The 25,603-nt window shown below is 37.1% G+C and overlaps 1 pseudogene; it reads right to left on the minus strand.

Moving 5' to 3' along the window:
* Positions 1–711: 711 nt before the first annotated feature.
* LOC144256434 (RWD domain-containing protein 1 pseudogene) lies at positions 712–12,572 on the minus strand (annotated as a pseudogene).
* Positions 12,573–25,603: the final 13,031 nt, after the last annotated feature.

Consider the following 25,603-nt stretch of genomic DNA (forward strand, 5'->3'; position numbering starts at 1 on the left):
GGGGGACATCCCAGACCCAAACAATAACAAAGTGATCATGCAAATTTTAAGATTTAAATTAATTACCCCATCCTCCATATTAATCCTAGACTTCTTGGTGGGGTGCCCTGATGCTTCTCAGAAGCACAATGCAGAAGAAACAAGAATATCGGAGCCAGATGTGGTTTAAGGAGTTGAATTTCAGCCCAACGTGTTAAATGGGCAAGAAAATTACTCCTATAGACCTTAGTATTCCCATATGTATACTTAGGATAAAACTATTTTCTTCACAAGGTTTGTTACCACTCCCTCTCCTCCCTCTGACACCTCACCATGTCAAAGTGTTCTCAAGTCTAAAATGATAAGAGATACTGTTTCAAAAAATTATTTTAAATATTTTCATAGAGATTAATGCCTGGTTCCACAGTAGAAGCTGAAATACTAAAAGATAATTTCACATCAAGATTTTAAAAGAAAATGTTCATGGTGAGATCTCACCTTTTCTGACCTGGCCTTTAGAGCCACGCAGCACCACTTCTGCTGCATTCCATTGGTTACAACCAAGTCGCAAATGTCAATCCAGATTCAAGGGAAGGAGACATGTGCTCTTCCCTGATGGAAGGAGTGCCAAAAATATGCATTTTTTAAACTCTAAGATCAGTTTTTAAGTTCGATGATGAAAGCTATCAGAAGAATATTCTGAAAATAAAAAACTATTTTTTCTTAGGAAAATCAAAACCCTCTCACTATGGTCATAGTACTGTAACAGGCAAGCCTCTGAGATCGGGGAAGTTGCTCAGCCTGTGGGGCCATGCCCTGGGGCAGAGGATCATAGCCAGGATCAGCCTCCTCACCCACCAGCTCCAACTCACCCACTTTCTGTAACAAAGACTCATTCACACCCACATTATCTCCAGCAAGCATCTTTCTAGAACTGGCTAATAGTGGTGATAAAATTATGATCTATTTCAAATAACCATTTCCCTCTTATTTTTTTCTACTTGCTCTTTCACCCATTTCCTTTGAATTTCCAAGAGTTCCGCATCAAACTTGGCCGTCCAACTTGAGAAATTCTCCACTGTGACAGGATTGCCATGGAATCATTGATTTTCTGCTTCTTTTTCAGTTTGTTTCTTTTCTTCCTCCCTTCTAGTCTATATCTGATCTACTACTGCATTTAATTCCTTTTACACAGCTGCCACTGGAGTAAAGATTATCACTATACCAAGATTTTCTTCAGCCTCTAATGTTAACAATTTTAAGACGTCTGAGACATCATTATCTTCTAGATTCTCCTGGGAGAATATTTCATAAAGGGGAACTTCATCTAGGTATTTTCCATTGTATGTAGATGTGAAGGTGTTCTGGACAGTTTTACCATTTTCTCCAGGATCACTGATATATCAATGTAATGGTGAAGCTGGGTGGGTTTTCTGATTGTAATAGACTAGTTGGACCGCTCCTCACTGTGATCTGCCACTGTGGCTCTGGCTGCAGCCCATGGACTTCCTCAAGATCAGGCAGTGTGCTGCAGTCAAGACCATGCCTCACATGTTTTAAAACATGTATGTAGGTCACCTCCCCTGAAAGTGCACAAGAGTAAATAAATGAGGCAAAGATAGATGTGCAGAGCTATAAAATAAATTGGAGAATGCATTTCTGGAAAGATATTAATCCTCCTTATTTTTTAAAGATTTAATAAAATCTTAATAAAAACTACAGCAGATAGAAGCCAATTAATGTGATTTTTCATATTAACAAAGCTTTTTTATTTTTTAAATTTATTTATTTTAATTTGTTATACATGACTGCAGAATGCATTTCAATTCATAGTACACATATGCAGCACCATTTTTCATGTCTCTGGTTGTACATAAAATAGAGTCACACCATTTGTGTCTTCATACATGTACTTAAGATAATGATGTCCATCTCATTCAACCATCTTTCCTGCTCCCATACCTCCTTCCTTCCCCTCCCTCCCATTTGCCCTATCTAAAGTTCCTTCATAGCTCCCATGCTTCCCCAACCCCCATTATGGATCAGTGTCCACTAATCAGAGAAAACATTCAGCCTTTGGTTTTGGGGATTGGCTTACTTCACTTAATATAATATTCTCCAAATTCAACCCTTTGCGTGCAAATGCCATCATTTTATTCTCATTTAATGCTGAATAATATTCCATGTGTATATATACCACAGTTTCTTTATTCAATCATCTATTAAAGGGCAGCTAGGTTGATTCCAAAATTTAGCTATTCTGAATTATGTTGTTATAAACATTGAAGTGGCTATGTCACAGTAGTGTGAGTGTAAACCAGTATAAACTGAGGAGTGGGATAGCTGGGTCAAATGGTGGTTCCATTCCAGGTTTCCCAAGGAATCTCCATACTTCTTTCCAAATTATTTGCACCAATTTGCAGTCCCACAAGTAATGTAAGAGTATGCCTTTTCCCTCACATCCTCACCAAAACTTATTGTTGTTTGTATTCTTAATAGCTGCCATTCTGGCTGGAGTGAGATGAAATCTTAGTGTAGTTTTGATTTGCATTTGTCTAATTGCTAGAGATATTGAATTTTTTATATATATTTGTTGATTGATTGTATATCATCTTCTGAGAAATGTCTGTTTGGTTCCTTGACCCATTTATTGATTAGGTTATTTGGGTTTTTTGGTGTTAAGTTTTTTTGAGTTCTTTATATATCCTAGAGATTAGTGCTCTATCTAATGTGCATGGGGTAAAAATTTGCTCCCATTCTTTAGGCTCCCTCATTGCCTCACTGACTGATTCTTTTTCTGACAAGAAGCTTTTCAGTTTAAATCCATCCCATTTATTGATTCTTAATTTTATTTCTTACTCTATAGGAGTCTTATTAAGGAAGTCGAGGCCTAATCCAACACGATGAAGATTTGGGCCTACTTTTTCTTCTATTAGGCGCAAGTTTTTTGGTCTAATTCCTAGGTCCTTAATCCACTTTGAGTTGAGTTTTACGCATGGTGAGAGATAGGGGATTAATTTTATTTTGCTGCATATGGATTTCCAGTTTTCCCAGCACCATTTGTTGAAGAGGCTATCTTTTCTCCAATATATGTTTTTGGTGCCTTTGTCTAGATGAGATGACTGTATTTATGTGAGTTTGTCTCTGTGCCCTCTATTCTGTACCATTAGTCTACAAGTCTATTTTGGTGCCAATATCATGCTTTTTTGTTACTATTGCTCTGTAGTATACTTTAAGGTCTGGTATAGCGATGCCACCTACTTTACTCCTCTTGCTAAGGATTGCTTTGTCTATGATGGGTCTTTTATTTTTCCATATGAATTTTATGATTGCTTTTTCTATTTCTATGAGGAATTCCATTGGGATTTTTATTGGAATTGCATTAAATCTGTATACTGCTTTTGTAGTATGGCCATTTTGACAATATTAATTCTGCCTATCCAAGAACAAGCGAGATCTTTCCATCTTCTAAGGTCTTCTTTAATTTCTTTCTTTAGTGTTCTGCAGTGTTCATTGTAGTGGTCTTTCACCTCTTTCATTAAGTTGATTCCCAAGTACTTTGTGTTTTTTTGAGGCTATTGTAAATGGGGTAGTTTTCCTAGTTTCTCTTTCAGAGGGTTTGTCACTGATGTACAGAAATGGCTTTGATTTATGGGTGTTGATTTTATATCCTGCTACTTTGCTGCATTTCATTTATTAGTTCTAGAAGTTTTCTAGTGGAATTTTTTGGATCCTTTAGGTGTAGAATCATATTGTTAGCAAATAGTGATAATTTAAGTTCCTCTTTTTCTATCCATACCTCTCTAATTTCTTTCGTCTGTCTAATTGCTCTGGCCAATGTTTCAAGAACTATGTTAAATAGAAGTGGTGAAAGAGGGCATCCCTGTCTTGTTCCAGTTTTTAGAGGGAATGCTTTCAATTTTTCTCCATTTAGAATGATGTTGGCTTGGGGTTTAGCATAGATCGCTTTTATGGTGTTCAGATATGTTCCTGTTATCCCTAGTTTATCCAGTGTTTTGAACATGAAGTGGCACTGTATTTTATTAAATGCTTTTTCTGCATGTATTGAGATGATCATAAGATTCTTAGCTATAAATTTATTGATTTGTGATGAATTATATTTATTGATTTCCATATGTTGAGCCAAACTTGCATCCCCAGGATGAACCCCACTTGATTGTGGTGCATTATCTTTTAATATGTTTTTGTATTCAATATGCCAGAATTTTATTGAGAATTTTTGTGTCTATGTTCATTAGAGATATTGGGCTGAAGTTTTATTGCTTTGAAGTGTATTTGTCTGGTTTTGGAATCAGAGTGATATTGGCCTCATAGAATGAGTTTGGAAGTGTTTCCTCTTTTTCTATTTCATAGAATAATTTGAGGAGTATTGGTATTAGTTCTTCTATAAAGGTCTTATAGATTTCAGCTATTTATCCATCTGGTCCTGGACTTTTCATGGTTGGTAGGCTTCTGAGGGTGTCTTCTAATTCATTGCTTAAAAATGATCTGTTTAACTTGTGTTCTGCAGTGCTCATTGATGATATATATACATATATCTGTTAAGTCTAAGTTATAAATTGTGTGCATCATCCTGATTCCATTTGTGCAAATCATATGACTCTAGAAATTTCTTGATGCCTTCAATATTTTATATTTTATTGGAGTAAAAGTTTTCAAAATAATTTCTAGTTATCTTCTGTATTGCTGTAGTGTCTGTTGTGACATTTCCTTTTTCATCATGTATGTTAGTAATTTGAGTTTCCTCTCTCCTCCTCTTCTTTAGCATGGCTAAGGGTTTATCAATTTTAGGTATTTTTTCAAAGAACCAACTTTTTGTTTTATCAATTTTTTTCAATGTTTCTTTTATTTCAATTTCATTGATTTTTAACTCTGATTTTAATTATTTCCTGACTTCTACTGCTTTTGATGTTTATTTGTTCTTCTTTTTCTAGGGCACTGAGAAATAATGGTAGGTCATTTATTTGTTTACTTTTTCTTCTTTTAAGGAATGAACTCCATGCAATGAATTTTCCCAGAGATTTTGATATTTTGTATCAGTGTTCTTATTTACCTCTAAGAATTTTTTAACCACCTCTTTAATGTCTTTCGTAATCCATTGTTCATTCAATAGCATATTATTTAGTCCCTAGATGTTGGAGTAGCTTCTATACTTTATTTTATAATTAATTTCTAATTTCATTCTATTATGATATTATAGAATACAGGGTAGTATCTCTACTTTTTTTATTTGCTAAGAGTTGTTTTGTGGCATAATATATGGTCTCTTTTAGAGAAGAATCCATGTGCTGCTGAGAAGAAAATGTATTCACTCATTGAAGGATGATATATTCTATATATGTCTGTTAAGTCTAAGTTATAAATTGTATTATTCAGTTCTATAGTTTCTTTGTTTAGCTTTTGTTTGGAGGATCTATCCAGTGGTGAAAGAGGTGTGTTAAAGTAACCCAGAATTATTGTGTTGATCTATTTGACTCTTGAACTAGAGAAGAGTTTGTTTGATGAACATAGATGTTCCATTATTTGGGGAGTGTATATTTATAATTATTATGTCATTTTGATTGTTGTGGGCTGATTGCTCAGAAAACACTCTCAGCCTGAATTTTGTTCAAATTAGAATCTTTTATTTAGCAAGCTGGGACTGCTCCCTGCAGGACCCAAATTGTCTCTGACGGGAACAGCTCCAGATCCGAGTTCTATAGGGTTTATAAGGGGAAAAAACACATTCTCAAAAATGTAGATGCAGGAAAGCAAGCAGGATACAAAGGCAGAGAAAGCAGTTAGCAGAGCAACAGAAAACCACATCTGGGTTTGAGCACCTTTGTGGGCATATGAAGTACAGAAAAACAGTTTTTAACATCTTAGAAAAAGCTTAACATTATTTATTCTATAACCCTTATCACATAATCCTATTATCCTACTTATTAATATTTCACAACCTATAACCTATAATTTATAATCTCTAATTGATGTTGATTAAGCTCAGACCATAACATTGATGTATGTTTCCCTTAAGCAGTATGTAATATCCTTCTTTATTCCTTTGGATTAACTTTGGCTTGAAGTCTATTTATTTGATATGAGGATGGAAATCCCTGCTTGTTTCTGCAGTCCATATGAGTGGTATGTTTTTTCCAACCTTTCACCTTGAGTTGGTGGATGTCTATTCCTATGAGATGAATCTCTTGAAGGCAGCATTTTGTTGGGTCTTTTATTTTAATCCAATCTTCCAATCTATGTATTTTGATTGGTGAGTTTAGGCCATTAACATTCAGGGTTATTATTAAGGCATGATTTGTATTCCTGGTCATTTTTGTTTATTTTTGGTAATTTGACTTGGTTTCTCCTTTGATTGTTTTTTTCCTTTAGTGTAATACCTCCCTTTACTGCTTTCTATTTGTAAATTCTTTTTACTTTTGTTTATCATGGAAGGTTTTTATTTTGTCATCAAATCTAAAGCTTAATTTTGCTGAATATAAGATTCTTGGTTGGTATCCATTTTCTTTCAGAGCTTGGTATATGTTTTTCCAGGATCTTCTAGCTTTCAGGGTCTGGGTTGAAAATCTGCAGAGATTCTAATTGGTTTCTCCCTCTATGTAATCTGATTCCTTTCTCTTGTGACCTTTAAAACTCTCACCTTATTCTGTTTGCTGGGCATTTTCATTGTAATGTACCTTGGTATAGATCTGTTGTGATTTTGTAAATTTGGTGTCCTGTAAGCCTCTTGTATTTAATTTTCCAATTCATTCTTCATGTTTGGAAATTTTTCTGATATTATTTCATTGAAGAGATTGTTCATTCTTTTGGTTTGTACTCTATGCCTTCCTTTATCTCAATAATTATTAAGTTTGGTGTTTTTATGTTATCCCATAATCCTTTAATGTCCTGCTCATGATTCGTTACCATCTTCACTGTGGTCAACTTTATTTTTAAGATTGCATATTTTGTCTTCATTTTCTGAGGCTCTGTCTTCTAAGTGATCTAATCTGCTGGTGATACTTTCTATTGGGTTTTTAATTTGGTTTATTGTTTCCTTTATTTCAAGGATTTCTGTTTGGCTTTTTTTTTTTTTAGAACCTCTATCTCCTTATTGAAGTAATCTTTTGCTTCCTGTATTTTCTTATGTAGCTTTTTATCAAAATGATCTTTTGCTGTCTGTATTTGCTCTTATATCATCTTTTAATTCATAGAACATTTTAATTCTGTATATCCTGTACTCCTTCTCTGTAATTTCTGTTATGCTGGTCATGGATTCTAATAATGTAGTACCTTGGTTTGTTGGGGACACTTTCTTCCTCTGTTTTTCATGTAATTCATGTGTCTTCCCTTCTAGCAGTGCAGATCTGAGCAGTTACAGTTTTTTCTCTATAGGTTTACAGTGTCCCTGAAGGATTCCAGTACCTCTCCTTTAAGGGAAAGAACAATATTAACAGATCCCAATACAAGAAATATACAGCCTTAAACCAAATATCTCCTATTAAGACATTTATAGTTTTGTCACAATATACAAAAATGTTGAGTTCAATTATTATCTACAATATAAATAGTAGGTTTGCAAAGGGGTTTACAGTTTCTGATGGTGGACAAAAAGAGAACTGGGGTTGGGGAGTAGGATGATGTGTTAAGGAGATAGGAGGTAGGAGGTGAGGACATAGAGTTATTAGATCTTAGGAAGTGTGAAAGAAATATTTATAAAGAAGTTGGCTAGTAGTAGGAGAAAAGAGAGAAAGTCATTTTGGGGACAAGTAAGTTGGAAGGCAATAGAGAAAGTACAAAAAAACAAACATAAAAAGTAAGAAAAATAAAAAATGTAAAAATAGGAGATAAAAGAATATACAACACAACTGTAATATACTATTCAGACATCCCAGACCTCAGTAGCCTAATTCATGAAAAGTACTTGGTTTCACAAATGTTGTGGATGTGAGAGTGGGAGAAGAGAAGGAGAAAAAAAAGAAGAAGAAAAATATCTCAAAGGAAAATACAAAGAGTTCAGTGTCTTTCCTGCTTCCCTTCTCATCCAATAGGCAGGGTTGTCTGTTGTTTGCTGATATCTCCACCCTCATAAAGGTGAAGGTTATTAGGGTAGGAGGGTTAGTCTTGGGGGTGGATCTCCTGGAGGTGCTGGTCCCAATGGGAGGGTGAATCCCAAGGATCTCCTTTGGGTCTCACTCCTATGATGTGGGTGCCTGGTCTTATTTCCTTATATGGCCTGTAGACCTCACCATTCCTGGTCTCTAATTTCGCCTCTAAACTATATCTCATTCACCCTTCCCTTTCTACTTCCCAATCAGGAACCTCTGTCTCTGGAGGTCTTGTGGACTCCACTCTGGGGGCTGCACACCTGTCATGGAGAGCTGCTTTGTATCGGGCAGTTCAGGGCCAGGCTTTGTGAGTTATGGACCCACCATGTGCAACTACAAGCACTGTGCCAGGTTAGTGGCTGTGGTGAAAAGGGGGGAGTTGGGGACTATAGGTACCTTGATATTTCTTCTAGTCCCCAGATGGTGTCCCAAGCTGGGAGATGGCTCAACTAAAGATGGTGTCATCTTCAAAGATGAAGCTCTATGACATGCAGTGTTACGTCTGCATGCTGTCTCCAGTCCCTGCCCTGTGTTCCCAGGTGCAGGCTACCATGTGTAGAAGTCTATGGCAGTGATTGCTGTGTCCCAAGTTGGAGGTGACTGGGCGACCCCCATGTTGGTAAGCGGGGGTCCACACAGGAGTGGTGGCTGGAAGGCCTACGTGTGGGCAGTGACTGGGTATCCTGCATGGGAGCAGGCCAGGATCCCTGCATGGATGGGAGGCCAGGGGTCCTATGCTGATTCTGAGGCCTGGGGACCTGATGGGCAGGGCATCCGGGATTCCTGCAGCTGTTAGGGGTCCTCTAATAACTCATAGAGAAACAGTATTCCCACTACTAGAATCCCAGGTCAACGGAGAGACACAGAATGCAGTCTCCCTCTAGCCCGCCATCTTGGATGTCTCCTTAAAAAAAATTTTTTTAATACTTTTTTAGTTGTAGATGGACACAATATCTTTATTTATTTTTATGTGGTACTGAGGATTGAACCTAGTGCCTTGCATGTGCAAGGCAAGTGCTTTACCACTGAACTATGGCCTCAGCCCCCTTAACAAAGCTTTTTTAAAAACTATATGATTAGCAAGTTCAAAGCCAATCGCAGCAACAGTGAGACCCTGTCTCAAATTTAATAAAAATTTTTAAGACTATATGATTATATCAATAAATATAGCAAAAGCATTTAACAAGACCCTGATTTAAAAACAAAACAAAACAAAAAAACTTAGACTCTTAGAAATGGAAAGAATCTCCTCTAGGATCCTAAGACATCTATACAATACAGGTGACATCACACACAATAATGAAAGACTGCTTTCCTCCAAGCACCATGAACAAAGAAAGGATGTCCATGCTTACCATTTCTATTCAAAACTGTACTAAAGAATATAGTTACTGCAGTAAGACAAGAAAAAGAAATATAGGGCATCCAGATTGTAAAGGGAGACATAAAGCTTATTATAACCACAGATAATATGATTGTCTATGCAGAAAATCCCAGGGAATCTATAGAAAAACTGTTAAAACTATTAAGTGCTTAGCAATTTTGCAGAATTAAGATAAATGTATAAAAATCAATTCTATTTTCATATACTAGCAATAAGTTAAAATTATAAATCATAAACCATACAATTTATAACATCAAAAATATGAAATAATTAGGGTTAAATCTGTCAAATATGTGGAAAACCTGCACTCTGAAAATGACAACATATTGCTGAAATTCTCTAAAGATTAGGTAAACCAATCAAGAGGTGCACCATGTTTATAGATCAGACTGTTTTGTTCAGATGTTAATTCTCTATAAATTGGTCTATATGTTAACATAATCATAGTCAAAATTCCAGCAAGTTTTTGTGATAGATATTGACAATCATATTCTAAAATCAATGAAAAGGGGAAAAAAAGTTGATATCATAAAAGTTGAGAGTAAACTGATTGTTACCAGAGACTAGGGAGAGTGGGGTAGAAGGAATGGGGAAATGTTAAGATACTGAGTTATATATAAATAGATATTAAAAATGTTGGTGTGCTGTTACACAATCAGGTGACTAAAGATAACAATAGTGTACTATACATTTCAAAAAGCTAGAAGAAAGAATTTTGAAAGATTCACCATTAAAAATGAAAAATGTTTAAGGAGATAGATATGTTTAAACTGATTTAAGCATGCAATTCATACATGTATTAATGCATTACATGGTACCAGATTACAATTCTTATGCTGTCATGTATCAGTTAAATAAATTTTAAAAAACAAAAATAAAATATTACCGTAAAATCAATGCAAGGGCCTAGAATAACCCAAATGACTAAAAAAGGAGAATATTGTTTGAAAACTAACCTGCTCTCAGGACTTATTTAAAAACTGCAGTAATCAAGAGAATCTAGTACTAGTGTCAAGATAGATAAATTAGATAACCATTTGTAGAAAAATAATAATAACTTCAATCCATACATCTCACTATATATAAAGATTTCAAGTGGATCCTAGAGCTAAATGTAAAACTGAACAAAACTTCTGGAAGAAAATCTTGTTAACTTTGGATTAGGCAGATTTCTTAGATATATCAAAAGCATGACTGATCATAGAGAAAAAAAAGATAAATTGGACCACTGAAATTAGGAATTCTTCTTTTTCCAAAGGTATTCTTAAAAGAGCAAAGCTACAAACAGGGAGAAAATAATTATAAGGCACATATCTAATAAGACCTTATATCTATAATATATAAAGCACTCTCAAAACTCAATGGTAAAAAATAAACAAGCCAATAAAACCTAGACAAAAGATTTGAACAGACACTGTATCAAAGAAGATAAGCACATGAAAAGTTGTTCATTTGGCTAAATAAAAGTGAATTTTGGAAAGTGGAAAAGCTTTAGTAAACCTAATACTTCTTACAAAGAAATAAAGAGTGTATTGACATGGTCTATGTCAGTGATTATTCTTGTCTGTTAATGTCTTTCTGTGTTGCAAGCTCAATGTATGCTCTTTTGTTGCCGAGTGGAAATACAACCTACATATATTGTTAAATAAAAATTTTACAGAGCAATATACATAGCATGATCAATAATCAAGCATCCATTCATCCATTTCTCAGTGGACAGTAAGTTACCAGTTATTTTATTTCCATTTATAGCCTTAAAATGTATAAATATTCAAACCATAAACCCTTTAAAGGTCATATTCATGTCTCATGAGAAATGTCAATAATAACAAAAAGAACACTGTTAACTTTTTTGTACTTATTGAAAATTTCCTCCTGCTTTAATAAAATTTCTTATGATGCAATTTTTTTTATTTAACACTTTAAAAATCATGTGTCATTCTTTGGAAATTTTATTATAAGAGCATATGGATACATACATTCAGAAATAAGTGTATTAGAGCCCAAGTAGCAGACACATGGGACCAAGGTGTTGGAGCTGAGGTGAAAGTAAAAGACACCATGAAAGTGTCAAGAAATCAAGAATCCTGAGTTGTTTACTACTGAATCCCCAGTGCCTACTGCCTGTCAGATAACACAGTGAACCACGACAATGACTGTCATGCATGGAGCCAGACATTTATGAAGTGCTTCATGGACAGTACTCTTTTCAATATTTCTCTTGGGGAGCTATTATTATTCCCTTTACTAATGAATAAACTTGGCTGAATTAGGTGACTTACCCAAAGTCACACAATTATTAGATGTTAGAATCTAATACTACTGTTTCCCAGACAGTCCTCAGTAAATATAAATTGTTGGCATACTTAAATAAATGGGAGAATGGAAGGAAGGAGAGGGGTGGATGCGGGGGACAGAAGTAGATAACAAGATCCCATGGTATTCCATTATAGGCAAAGAACAATTTCCCTGGGAGGACAATTGATGAGACAAACCTAGCATTCTTGTTATAAGCAACTCGTATGCTAAGCAGATAACCAGTACAGGCCTAGAACCAAGAATTTTCTTCCTGCTTCTCTATCTTATTTTGCAGTCTGCTTTTTCTCTCTACCTACAGTGGCCTACATTCACACACCTTTAATAAGGTTATCTGCAAGTAGCAGTTCGCTTTGTTTGGAATTGGCCTTTACCACTTCCACCACACCTTTACCCCGGCCAGTCCTACATCCTTCAAGCTGCAGTTTAAAACTGAGGGAAAACTGACCCACGTCTCCCACGTTCAGGCCCTATGGCATATGCTCCCAATAATTAAAATACAGAATTGCAATTAATTGAATTTATGAGTATTTTAGAGCCTGATTTCACAGTTAGACTGCATGGCTTGAATTCTAGCTCTGAACTTAATAGTTATGTGCTGTGTTAGTTAGGACAGGCCTTGCTATGAGGCAGCACCTAACAAACTGGATAAGCACAGTAAGTGAACCCAAAAGAAGTTGATGCATTTCTCATAAAGTCTACTCACCCAGAGTGCTGTCTGTGTATGGTGGCCCAGCAATCCTGAATGCTCTCATCAGGGGCTCCTCCATCTCAACAGGGATCATCATGATTGCCAGAGAAAAGAAGTAAGAGCAAAGTAGCAGAGTCTCCTCACATAGCCTCTGCCAGAAGAGATGTGCCTCACTCCCACTCCCATGTTATCACATGTCATAGTCATATGACTCCCTCTAATTGTGAGGTGCGTAGGAAATACAGTCTTCCATTTACTTATGAAGAAGGGGACAAGTGGGTTGGGGAAAGCACTACTATGGCAGATGAGGAAACCCCCCACTCTAAGGACTCCACATACTAATCCCTGGAAACTATGAATGTTGTGTTTATGGAAGAGGTGGGGAAAGTTCTTTGCGGAGGTGACTAAATTAACATATCATCCTAATAACGGACAGATTATCTTGAATTATCTTGGATTATCTGGGCGGTGTCTAAACATAATCACACGCATCCTTTGCAAAAGAGAGGCGATGGGAGATTTTACACACAGAGAAGAGGAGGCAAGGTGACCAAGGTGATGTGGACACAAATCAAGGAATCTCAACAGCCACCGGAAACAGGTAGAGGTGAGGAAGGGATTCTCCCTTAGAATCACTGGAAGGCAAACAGTCCTACTGCCACCTTGATGTTGGCCCCTGATTCTGATTTTGAACTTTTGGCCTCCAGAGCTGTGGGGGTATAGATTTCTGTCAAGCCACCAGGCTTGTGGTCACTTGTGATAACAGTTGCAGGATTCTAATATAACTAAAAATTCTATAGTAGTGACTATGGGCAAGTTACTTAACCTGTCTGCGCTTCAGATTCAATGACCTGTAAAAGGCAGATATTAATAGCACATATTATAAAAGGTCACTAACAAGATTAAATAAGCAAAGTGCTTGGAAGAGTGCTTGGTTCATACAAATCATTCAGTAATTACCAGCCATTGTGTGTTTCTCTGTATAGACTGTAGCCTATAAATTTGACGAGGACAAATTCTTGTCTAGCTTACCACGGTGCCTGGCCCAGGAGTGAGGCAGAAGTTCAGATGGAACTCAGTGGACTGTATCTATCTGAACAAGAGGAGCTGGTTAACCTAAGTCAGCTAAACTCCTAAGTACATTCTGTTCCTGTAAGACCTAGGGCAGAGCTGCGTGTATGGGAGAGTCAAGCATCTCTTGATACAAAGAATAGGGAGATAGAGGCAAGGAGTCTCAGATCGGTTCTGTTATAGTTTAGGTATTACATGGTTCCAAAGTTCCACGTAGGAGAGGCGTGGTTTCCAGCATGGGGCTACTCAGAAGTGGTAAAAACTTTAAGATGAGGGGCCTGGTGAGAGGTCTTTAGATCAAAGGGGCATGACCTTGAAGGGGATGGTGGGACACCAGTCTCTTCCTCTGCCTCTTTCACTCCCTATGAGGTGAGCTGTTTTATTCTACCATGTGCTGCTGCCATCATCTGCTGCCTCAGCTCAGGTCTCCTGGAAGCAATGGAGCCTATCCAGCCAGGACTGTGACCACTGAAAGTGTGAAACTGTGAGTCCAAAATAATCCTTTTCTTTTTCACTTTTTTTTTTTTTCGGTACCAGAGGTTGAACCAGGGACACTCAACCACTGAGCCACATCCCTAACCCTTTTTATTTGTATTTTGAGACAGTGTCTCACTAAGTTGCTGAGGCCGGCACTTCACCTGTAGCAGCACTACAGAGGAATTGAGCAGCCCTGTGTGACGACACTGGGAGAGGACTCTTGGAAGCCTGTGCTTAGTTTCTTCCAGGCTTGGGTAGGAATGCCTTTTCCCTCAGCTGATTTTGATTTGTTTCTTTGAGCCATGATAAGAGGTATAGTATTCTATGCTGAATCCAGTGAGTTTTTCTAGTCAATCACTGAAGCTGGAGGTGGTCTTGGAGACCCCTCCATCAAACACAAAACTTATGGTTTGCCAGATTCATGCTGTGAGATAAAGAAACTTGAATCAAATGATCATACAATTCTGATAGATACTATAAAGATAGTCATGATATCATGACTTAGTAAGATAATAAAAGACTTCGCTCTTCTGAGGTTGGGAAGACTCTTCTGAGGGAGAGATCATGAGCAGGGATTAATTAGTCAGCAAAGACTTGCATAAGCATCCCAGGGGGGCAGGCTATGAAAAGGTGGTGGGATTGCCTTTTGCTGAAGTGAGCAGTTGGGGAGCAGTTCACACAGAAACTCATGGTCCCAGTTAATGAGTTTGGCCTTCATTCATGATCATTGGGAATATTTAAGAGTTTGCATGATTAGACGTGTGTTTTTAAAAGATAAATAAGAATTGGAGAAAAATGATTTTTTAAATAGTAGACCTTCTTTTGTAGAACAGTTTTAGGGTCACGGAAAAATTGAGCAGAAAGTACAGTTCCCAAATATGTCCTTCCTCACACGTCAGCCTTTCCCATGACCAACATTGCCCATTGGTACATTTGTCACAACTGATAGACTTATATTGTCACAGGCTTTATCATTCAAAGCCCATAGTCTACATAGGGCTCACTCTTGGTGTTGTACATTCTCTGTGTAATATATAATGACATAGTACTACAATTAAGGGGACCAAAATTTGATACAAAAAAAATTACAATAAAGATGGTAAAGCCTTGATGCTATGAAAATTTTTATTAGGATGATGTCTGTAAAGATGAAAAGAAGTCAATGACTTCAGGTGATAGAATATGCAAATAGTAGTGATGAATTTGATAGAGGTATGAGGATAAGGAAAGTGTTAAGGGCTGGGGTTGTGGCTCAGCGGTAGAGCGCTTGCCTAGCACGTGCAAGGCCCTGGATTCAATCCTCAGCACCACATAAAAATAAATAAATAAAGGTATTGTGACCAACTACAACTAAAAAATAAAATATATGAAAAAAAGAAGAGGAAAAGCCTTAACATGGACTCTGCCTTGCTTGCGGGGCAATGATGAACCTTATTCCACAAATCAAGTGGATAAGAAAGATCAAATTTATTAAATTAAGTTTCAATTCTAAGACCCGAGCCTTTGAAGCTGCTAAGACTGCTTCCCTCTGCCTCTTTCTCAGGGTGTATCTCATTTCAAGGGGTTCTGGTTCACCTTTCCCCTGGTTCAGTGGCTAATCTGTCCAGCATTACCACCAAGTGTCCTATGCTCTAGTCCCCTCTGACCCTTTGGCTCCTATAGGATCACTACTTCTGTAAGTGATCAGGTCACAGGAACTTTTGATGAGGCTGAATGCAACTATCCCCCTTGGAAATTCCCCCTCACTGCCTCCTAGGGACATAGTCTCCTGCAGAGATCTTCTCAGACCTCTCTCTCTCCTTCCTGGTTGGAGTAATCTCCTTCCTCTCCACTATCTCAAAAACCTTTCTCAACTCCTCTAATTTGCTTAAGCCATTTCCAAAGACCAGCCCTACACTCCAAGGCCAGCCAGCATCCCTAAGGCTTGAAGTCACACTGGGAGACTTCTCACTGTATGAGAGAGTGATGCTATTTTCAAACAAATGAGTAAGAAAAGCACAGGGAGAAGCAGCACAATTCCACATCTCAATACATTATCTCACCAAAGAAGGACAGTACCATTCACTGAGGGAAGGAACATGATGAGATGACTACGTTTGAGGCAGGACACCACAAGTTTGGATGCTGGCTAATGAGTTGGAATTTAATGCCTTTGAGATGTCCAGGAGGGAACATTAAAAGGCAATTGGAAAGGCTAGGATTGTGGCTCAGTGGCAGAGTACTTGCCTAGCACATGTGAGGCCCTGGGTTCGACCCTCAGTACCACATTTAAAAAAGAATAAACAAATAAAATAAAGTTATTTTTTAAAAAAGGCAATTGGATATACAAATCTACAACTGTGAAATTTACTTTTTGTAGAGTTCAGTCCAAATTTCAATTCTTTTACTACTTTTCCATTTCCAATGTGGACAAATAATATTACTATGCAATAGCTCATGGGACCAAGCCTATTTATTTCCAATACTTTGATTCATTAGTTTTACCAATATTCTGAAATCTCTTATATTGTCATGTTGGAAGAAAATGACAAGAACAGAAATTTAACAAAATATTTTCCTTAGTAGTATTTAATGTCTATAAATTTATTTAAGGTTCTTCAACTTTAAAACAAAATATTATAGGAGAAGAAAATTATGTTTTTGGAGATGAATGTCTTCTTTCCAACTGACCACAGTCTCTTTTCTGTTTCACTTAATTCCTACAATGCATTGTTGGGGATAAAAATGATTGGTTCATAAAACATTTAAGAAACTGTAAGAAACTTTCCCTCAAAAATCTGTTAAGTTAATCTCTAGAAAATGCCACCAATTAACGTAGTCCCCAACTTCCATGACTATTGACTACTGCTAAAAGTGTAATGTTCCAAAACTCTCAATCATGGTTTAGTGTAAAAAGTTCAAGTTGTAAATATTTAAGAGATTACAAAGCCACACCATGAGCACTCTACTTGCATTTACTATAACATTAATAGTTTTTCATCCATGTTGTTCATATCACAGTGGGATAAGTCGCAAAACCAGGTCACAGTTCCAGCAAAGGGAAATATAAACTGAGAAATAACAGAGTCTTTTACACGTGAGAGAGGTGTATACCAAAGGCAGAGGGACCTAGTGATTCCACAATGATCCCATGGCCACCAGCTGCAGAGTGGGGGACAGAACTTACAGCTCTTCTCAAGGTTTCTTCTCACCTCAGGGCAGGGCAAACTCCCCTTCATGAGTCCAACATGCTCTCCTTCGTCATTAATGAGCTTGGGAGAGAGACGCCACCATGAGAAGTTTATGTCATTTGGAACCTTTACCACACACATCTCAAAATCTGGCCCAAACCTGCAGTGAAGATCTGGAGCCAACAAATAGCACTTCCTACCATCGAGATGGTAACGTTGGCTAATTTTTCAAAATGTCCTAAAATCCCAAATAAATACAGAAAACACAGTTGGCTATGAAATGAACAGATGAAGTCAATTTCACATTGTGGTTCTCCTCTGTGTCGTTTAACTTAGAGGTGAGATTTTGATAAAATTCTGGCAGCATCTATCCCTCCTGGCCAGAGTCCCAGAAATAATCAGTCCCTGCCTTCTTCGCGTATTCTCTTAGAGAAAATATAAAAATGAGGATATTATAAGCAAATTATAATAGAAGACTAGGAATCAAAGGAAATGCCTTCCTTTCTAACATGCTACCCAACAAATAGCCTGAACAATCTGATTAACAAAAATCCTTCTTTGGTTGGATGGAGTCAGGAAAAGGCTGGGGTGAGGCCAGTCTGATGTAGAAAGAAGGGGAGAAGTGTTGCACTCCTAACAAACAGCCCTTATTACAGTGAAGAGTGGCCGTTTTCAAAACAACTTTATATTAATCCAACCAAAGCCTTATTGATCATCATTTACATTCAAAATGTGGCCACAAGTATTCTTTCCTTAAGTGCTTACCATGTGGCATACTAACTCATTAGCTAATTAGAATATTACAAAATAGGATATTATATGCAACATAGTAGACTGGATGCTGAGGAAATATGGCTATGTATAAACATAGGAGCAGTATTTTCAAAGGGCTTACAATCTGGAAGAAAAGACGAAATAAGGAACTCACTCAATAAGCAATTCATTCACTAATGCTGGACAGAATATGATATACACAGGAAGAGGCAATGAGAATTCGTGTAAGGATACATTTGGCACTGATATTATCAGAGGAAGCTTCGAGGAGATGGTTGGATTTGACAGGGACCCAAAAAGAATGCAAGGCTTTTTAAAATAAATATTGTATATTTTCCCACGATGAAAATAGTGCATGTTCATGGCACAAGTGGAAGCCAGAAGAGGGAATTTTAACAAAGGAAAAACAATCGCCCATGGCCCCGTGAGATCCGAACATTTTCGACAGAATAATGGAAAGGAGGACACCCCAGGAGAAGGGGCAGGATATACCAAGACACAGGAAGGGGAAACACAAAAGAGGTGAGAAAACATCGAGAGAGCTAGTTCAGTTGAGACACAGGGTTTATGTAAGGAGAATGGAATAGTCTCTGTCTACTCCATAAACCTGAGACAAGCATCAAAATGCAAAAGTCCTAATAGAAGCGGGGTTACAATGCTGCTAGAGAGAGAGGTAGTTGATAGCTCTCCTCCCCCTTGACCTCAAACCCCACTTGTCTTTGAGGGTTCGAGTCTCCTAAGCTATGTAACTGAGCATCACCCCCTTTCCACATAATTACTAGCATCTTCTAATTTCCTAGAGACTGCAGCAACCCTGACCAAGACCTGATTTCAGGAAGGACTATGGGGACCCTGCACAGAGCTCACCATATTAACTAGAGGTCTGTGAATCCCAAATTTAGGGACTCCAAGAACTTGGATAGGAAAAAAGAAGCACGTCTTTATTTTCACTTATCTTCAACGACAATGTGGCATTTCCTCCTATAACAAATCAGAGTAGTGTTAGAAATATTTGTGACTTTGCATCCAATTGGAAATACAGGTAGGTTCATATCATAGTACAATTACTACAGTTAATTTTGAAGTATAATTTTATCATCATTTCAAAGTTGGTAATTAGACCTACCACTGGATCTTGTTATCAAATGTGCTAAGAAGCAACTTTTAAAACTATCTGATTAAAAGTGTTTCTTTCTAATTAGCCTCCTTTACAATTATGTATTTTCTGCTATTTAAATACCTTATTCTTAGAAAAGTCCATAAGCTTTGAACTCCCAAAGAAGTTCATGGCATTAAAAAAATTAAGAACTTCAGCCATACAGGAATAAGAAATGTGGTCTCTAAGTCAGACTCAGTACCAAGCCTGAGAAATAGAGGGAAGCTTGCTCTAAATATAGCAAAGTGGTCTAAAGGTAGAATTAAGTGGTGAGACACATGAACTTCTTAAGATTTTTTGAAATCAATAAGGAGGAACTCTAGAGGGAAAAAAAATCTTTTCCCTTTGGTCAAAGAAGTAGATCCTCAAGAGAAGAAGATTTTGATGTTACCATAACTGTAGCTTCATTTAGTAATAGGTGGGCAACACAGAGTACAAATAGGGAATCAAATGTTCAGATTGTTAGCTCTGGGGGACTCATGTCCAAAGAAAGAAATGAGGACACTAGATTTAAAGCTCAAATTAGTATTTCCTGTTTTTCTCCTCTCTACTTTTGAGATAAGGATCCAGCCTGTTTTTGAAACCATTACATAAAGAAAAATCTTATATAATGTGAAACTTCTAGTTAGAAAACAATAATGAAGCAAGTAACCCAGATTGTCTCTTCTCACACTGTATCCTCCTTTGAGGAATACAGCTGAAGAATATGGTTCAGAGGATGGTCAAGTCACCTAATGGGAGTTCCGTGAAATGAGGCAGAAGACACTTCTCTGCAGCTCATCTAGGGAAACAGATGGATCCAAGCTAAAAGAAAGTACTGACAGAGAAAGAAAACAACCAGGAAAGTTCTAGGGCCTTGAGGTATCCATGGAAGCGGCCCAGTAGTGGAAGAAGCCACAGTGAAAGCCAAAGCCTTTTAAGCCCCATCAAGATGACAGCCTCCCAAAGCATGGAAACGTCCCTGGCAGAGCCTATGGGGGAAACCAGTGGGGAATCCAGCAGGGATTGAAGTCCCTGGCAAGAAGCTTGAGGAAAGGGGCTCTGACAAGATCTATGAGGTCCTTGGCCAGTTTCTGGTACTAAAGAAAGAAGAAGACCTGTTCTGGGAATGGCCAAAGGACACATGAGGGCCAATGCCAAGCAGGGCCACCACTGCTCTGGGTCCTTCTAGAATGGTGTGACAGCATGAGACTCCAGAGTTTGCAGTGACTGGGGGCTCCTCCCTTACTTTAGGAGAGAAAAGAACTCACTTCTGATGTACGCCAGGGTCTTTGGGGCGGTCTCTCCCCCTACCATTTCAACCTTTTTGGAATTCTTGCTCTCACCTGCATCTCCCTTCCTCCTCCTTCCCCTGCTAGCTCCGTGGCTTCAATTACCAGCTTTCCTGATCAGGGTCGTAGCCCCTTCCCTCACCCCCACCTTTATTTCTGGTCTGTTTGATGCCATTTGGCATTTATTTTTTGGCAGAATAGTCACTGTTCTGGTAAAGAGTTTTAGATCAATAAAGTCAGTGGCCTTCAAACAAAAGAAGGAGAAAAACAATTTCTGGACACTCTAAATAAAAACAAAATGAATTAGATCCAATTTTTTGGTACTAAAATTATCCAACTGTTAAATCAGAGTTTTGCAAAAATATTCAAAACAGGAAGAATTTGAAGTGAACTTTAAAAAAAGAATCATCCTCATTCTTAGGCAGAGCCAAATAATCATGCTATCTTTGTAGTCCAGCTCAATAGAAGGGGGTTGAAAGAGGTAAAGAAGAGTAAGCATGTAATTGTCTAATATGATATAGATAGAATTAGGTCAGAGTTTTTAAAATATCAAGCAGACTTTGACACAATCACTCCTGATCAGCTGAACCTCAATAATTTGGAGAAGAAAGTCTGGTCCCCCAGAGACATATCTTCAAATGGCTAGTTGTTCTGGGTTAACAGCTAGGATAAAACTTGAAAGCAGAAACCAAGATACAACCACTTTACCCTGCAAAGCAACTTTTATTGCTTGCTATTACATTGCCATAGAGAAAAGAAACTACTTCAATAAAATCCTAGAAATGAAATCTTAATTTCTATATCACATCGTAAATAATTATTCAACAAATAATTATGGAGCACTTTCAAAGGGCTAGATATTATGATTATATACCTCATTCATTCAGTCATTTGATAATTAAGTACAGTCATGTGCCACATAACAAGGTCTTGGTCAAAGATAGTTCAGATGGCATGTATGACAGTGGGCCATAAGATTATAATGGAGCTGTAATTTAGCTATGGCCTATGCATGCACAGTTAAGAAGCAAGATAAAAGGAAACTTTAGAAGAAGAAAAAGAAGAACTCCTAAGAAAAGTCATGGTGAAGACTAGCAGATGCTTTTGCAGAGTTCAACAAGTTCCTTAACTAGTTTAAAAATAAGGATTCTAGCACAAAAAGTTTTGTGTTGCTTACAAGCAAGTCTATGATGAAAAAAAAAAACAAGAAACAAAGTAAGAAAAATACCATGAACATATTTCTAAAAAGAGTGAAAGTTCCTGAAGAAGAACCTCAAGAGGATTCCAGGAACAGGCATTGTTATGGTTTGGATATGAGGTGTCCCTCAAAAGCTCATGTGTGAGACAATGCAAGAAGTTTCAGAGGAGAAATGATGGGATTGTGAGAGTCTTAACCCACTCAGTGAATTAATCCCTGATGGAAATAACTGAGTGGTAACTAGAGGCAGGTGGGTTGTGGCTGGGGAAAGTGGTTAATTGGGAGCATGGCTATGGGGTATATATTTTGTATCTGGAAGTGGAGACTGACTCACTCTCTCTCTTTCTTTCTCTCTCTCTCTCTCTCTCTCTCTCTCTCTCTCTCTCTCTCTCTCTCTCTCTCTCTCTCTCTCTCCTCTCTGCTTTTGATCACCATGATGTAAGCTACTTCCCTCCACCACACTCTCCACCATGGTGTTCAACCTCACCTCAAGCCCCAAGAAATGGAGGAAGACCTCTGAAACCATGAGCCCTCAAACAAACTCTTCCTTCTCTACAGTTGTTGTTCTGATCAGGTCCTCTAGTCACAGCAATGAAAAGCTGATGAAAACAAGCATTGTTACCATGGGAGATGGTGGCTCCATGAGTGGTACTGCCCTGAAGACCTTCCCATGGGACCTTCCCATGTGGAAGTGGAAGACAGGGATGCTGATGATCCTGACCATGAATAGGGCTAGACTAATGTACATGTTTGTGTCCTAGATTTAACAAGAGTTTAATAATAAAAAAATTTAAAAATTTTAAATAGGAAAAAAAATCATCCTACATGGTAGTAAAAGAAGACTGACAAGTTTATATTGGTGGAATCAAATTAAATTCCTCTTCACACTTACTAAAAGGTCTTTATTTGTGGGAATATCTAGTTAAGTAAAAACTCTTTTAAGATAATTAGCACTTAACAACCAGAAGCAATGCAGCAGTAAACAAGAGGACAAGGACAAACTTAAAAGCTCAGAATCAGTTTTTCTATGTAAAGACTCCTGTGTTTTATTGGAAATAGTGAGAAAGTGGGAGATAAATAGCACGAGAATAAAAAAAGTAAAATAATTTAACACGTTCTTTAATAATTGCTTATGCCTTTTCAAATCGAAGAAAGCCGAGGCCTCAATATTGAAAAAAAAAGTAGATTCAAGGTCATTCTTTTTCAATAGAATTTCTTCCTGTATCCATTGCCAAAGAGCACTGCTTGAATTTTTAATTGAATGTTTTTATGCTTAGGAAGCCATGGATAATGGCAACAAGGACAGCAAATAATAATTCAAGGTCCTTTGGAAATCTTAACTTCAAGTAAACAGTAACATGGTACTTTCAAGTTGAAATTAACAAATTTAAATTGTCTACTACATTCACTAAACATGTGAACACCATATTGGTACTGGAAGAGAGGGTGTGGACAAGAAGAGGAGCAGATCATTCTTTATGACTTTTTCTTTTATTGTTCAAGGACAAAAGAAAGCTATTATTGTCAGGGTCCTATCCTTGTTAGAAAAAGGTGATGACAAATAGAAATCTTGTTCGTGAGTCTTTGCTGGCCTCTCATCTGTCTGGGCCCCTGACCACTTTAGGACCTGCAGCCACCCCCAGGATATGCCCCATCCTGTGAACAGACTTAGGGAGCAGAGGCTTTTATCATGTGGTATAGCAAAAGAGAAAAAGAAAAAAAACACACTGGGAGTGTTAAGTTTGTGACCTGATCCTTATTCACCACAAAAAATCCTGTCACTTTGAGCAGTAACCAAATTCTTCATCTGTCCAATGGACACAGTCAGGGGCCCACAAACTTATTCTGTAAATATAGCCACATAATAAAGATTTTGGGATTTTGAGGACCACACAGTCTCACCCAACTACTCAACTCTACCACTATAACCTAAAAACAGCCACAGATATTACGTAAACAAAGAGATGTGGCTGTGTTACAATAAAACTATAGAAACAAGGAGCAGAGATTTGGTCCAAAGGCTATCATTTATTAACTTCTGTTCTAGATGACTTCTTAAATCCTTTCTGAGATTCTGTCAATCTATAATTCCAGGCAAGTGCTCTATCAACTGAGTCACATTCCCAGTCCCTTACTCTATGATTCTACAAAAGAACAAGGCAGTGTAAAATGTAGCAAATGAATTTGAACTATCCAAGAAGATAATGCAATGGATCCAGGAAGACTTCAGGGCAATTCAGAATGCTTTGGTAATTTGGTGAGTCTATAAATCCATCTTCATCTAGTCAATACACTAAGGAGAAATAAAAGTTGTGAAAAAGAAAGTCATAAAATTGTCATTATTTATGGGAAAAGGGTCATGCAGATTAGATAACAAAAAGAGAGAGATGGTGGAAGAGGGAGAAATGATCAGAATGAGTCACACACAGTCCAGTCAGCTCTTTATTCCTCTAAGATTTGTCCTGCATTTTTACCATTCTGCATTATGTTCAGGGAACAATATTTTACAGCTGCCTTTGCCTCTGGTTTCTACATGCATTTGGCAGATGGAAGGATCTGGGTGAATATTAGTAGGTAGGGATAGAGGAGAAGGTGATGGAGTATTTCTCTCCCTCTCTGTTTTGTTTTTATTTTTGTAGCACTTCAGGTAACTATGGACTCTAGCTCTGGCTGCATAGGTTCCTTGTGGTTCCATTTCTTCTGACCGATGTTAGTCTCTGGGCTTCAGTAACACTGTCTCTTTATTTTATCCCTCCAGTCTGGAAGTAGAAGCAACTTACTGCTCTCTTCTGAGTTGTTCCCGAAGTTATCTGCCCTCTTTCAAGTCTCAGTTCTTCTAAGAACTGTCATAAATACTTTATGTTAAATTCTTGCTGCATAAAATACTTGAAATAGTCTGTTTTCCTGGTTGAAAAAATAAACTGGTATATACCAAAAAAAGTAAATTTAATTCTATAACACCAACAAACAATCAGAAAAATTAGGTTTAATAAGATACAGTTTGCAAAAGTGTAAAAAATTAAAAAAAAATACCTAGGAATAAAACTAATAAAAGATACACAAGCCCTTTTACCCAAAACACCATAAAACACTATTAAGAGAAATTAGAGAACATGTAACTAAATGAAAAGGAATTGTTTTTATATAGTACACTAACTATAAAAGCACTAACTATAAAAGCTAGATAAATTAGGCAATAATAAGTTTAAATGCCCTTGTCCCTCCAAGTACATGATTAAGACAGAGAAAACAAAAAAGGAGATGTGTGTATATACATACATCTATATGTTTATACATATGTAAATACATGAATTTGCCCCCATATTCAACAAAGAACTAGTAATCAGATATATAAATACATATATATATTATATATAATATATATTATATATAATATATATATATATAAAATCTTCTCACATATAAATAATATAGAAAATGGAAAAGAACTAGAGCATAAAGGTTATCCAAGTGGCCAATGACAGAATAAAATATGTGGCCTCATTACTGATAAAGGAAATTAACATTGAACTACACTACACCACATGTGACTATCTCTAAAATTAAAAAGTTTGCAATATGTAAAATTTATAAACCTGTGGGACAATAAACCTCATGAACTGTTGGTGGGAATGTAAATTGGTGCAACAACTCTGGAGAATATTTTGGCATTATTTACTAAAATCTGAATATATAAACACTGTATCTTCCAGTAACTCTATTCCTTGATACACACCCGATAGAAAACATACCTGTGTGCCTCAGTAGACATACATTAGTCCTGATATCCAAAAACAAGATATAATTCACATGTCCATCATCAATAAAATTGATGAATAATTATATGTTGCTGCAATACGGCACTATATAGCAGTGAAAGTAAACAAAATAAGTCTACTTAAAACAATGTGAAGGAATCTTATAAAGCCAAGCAATAGAAGCCTCTTCAGACAAGATCCATTTGTATGTACCACTATAGACCCACTCTCTACCCTTCTCTGCCCATTTCTG

The sequence above is a fragment of the Urocitellus parryii genome, chromosome 8, assembly GCF_045843805.1.
Source record: "Urocitellus parryii isolate mUroPar1 chromosome 8, mUroPar1.hap1, whole genome shotgun sequence".
Lineage (NCBI taxonomy): Eukaryota > Metazoa > Chordata > Mammalia > Rodentia > Sciuridae > Urocitellus > Urocitellus parryii.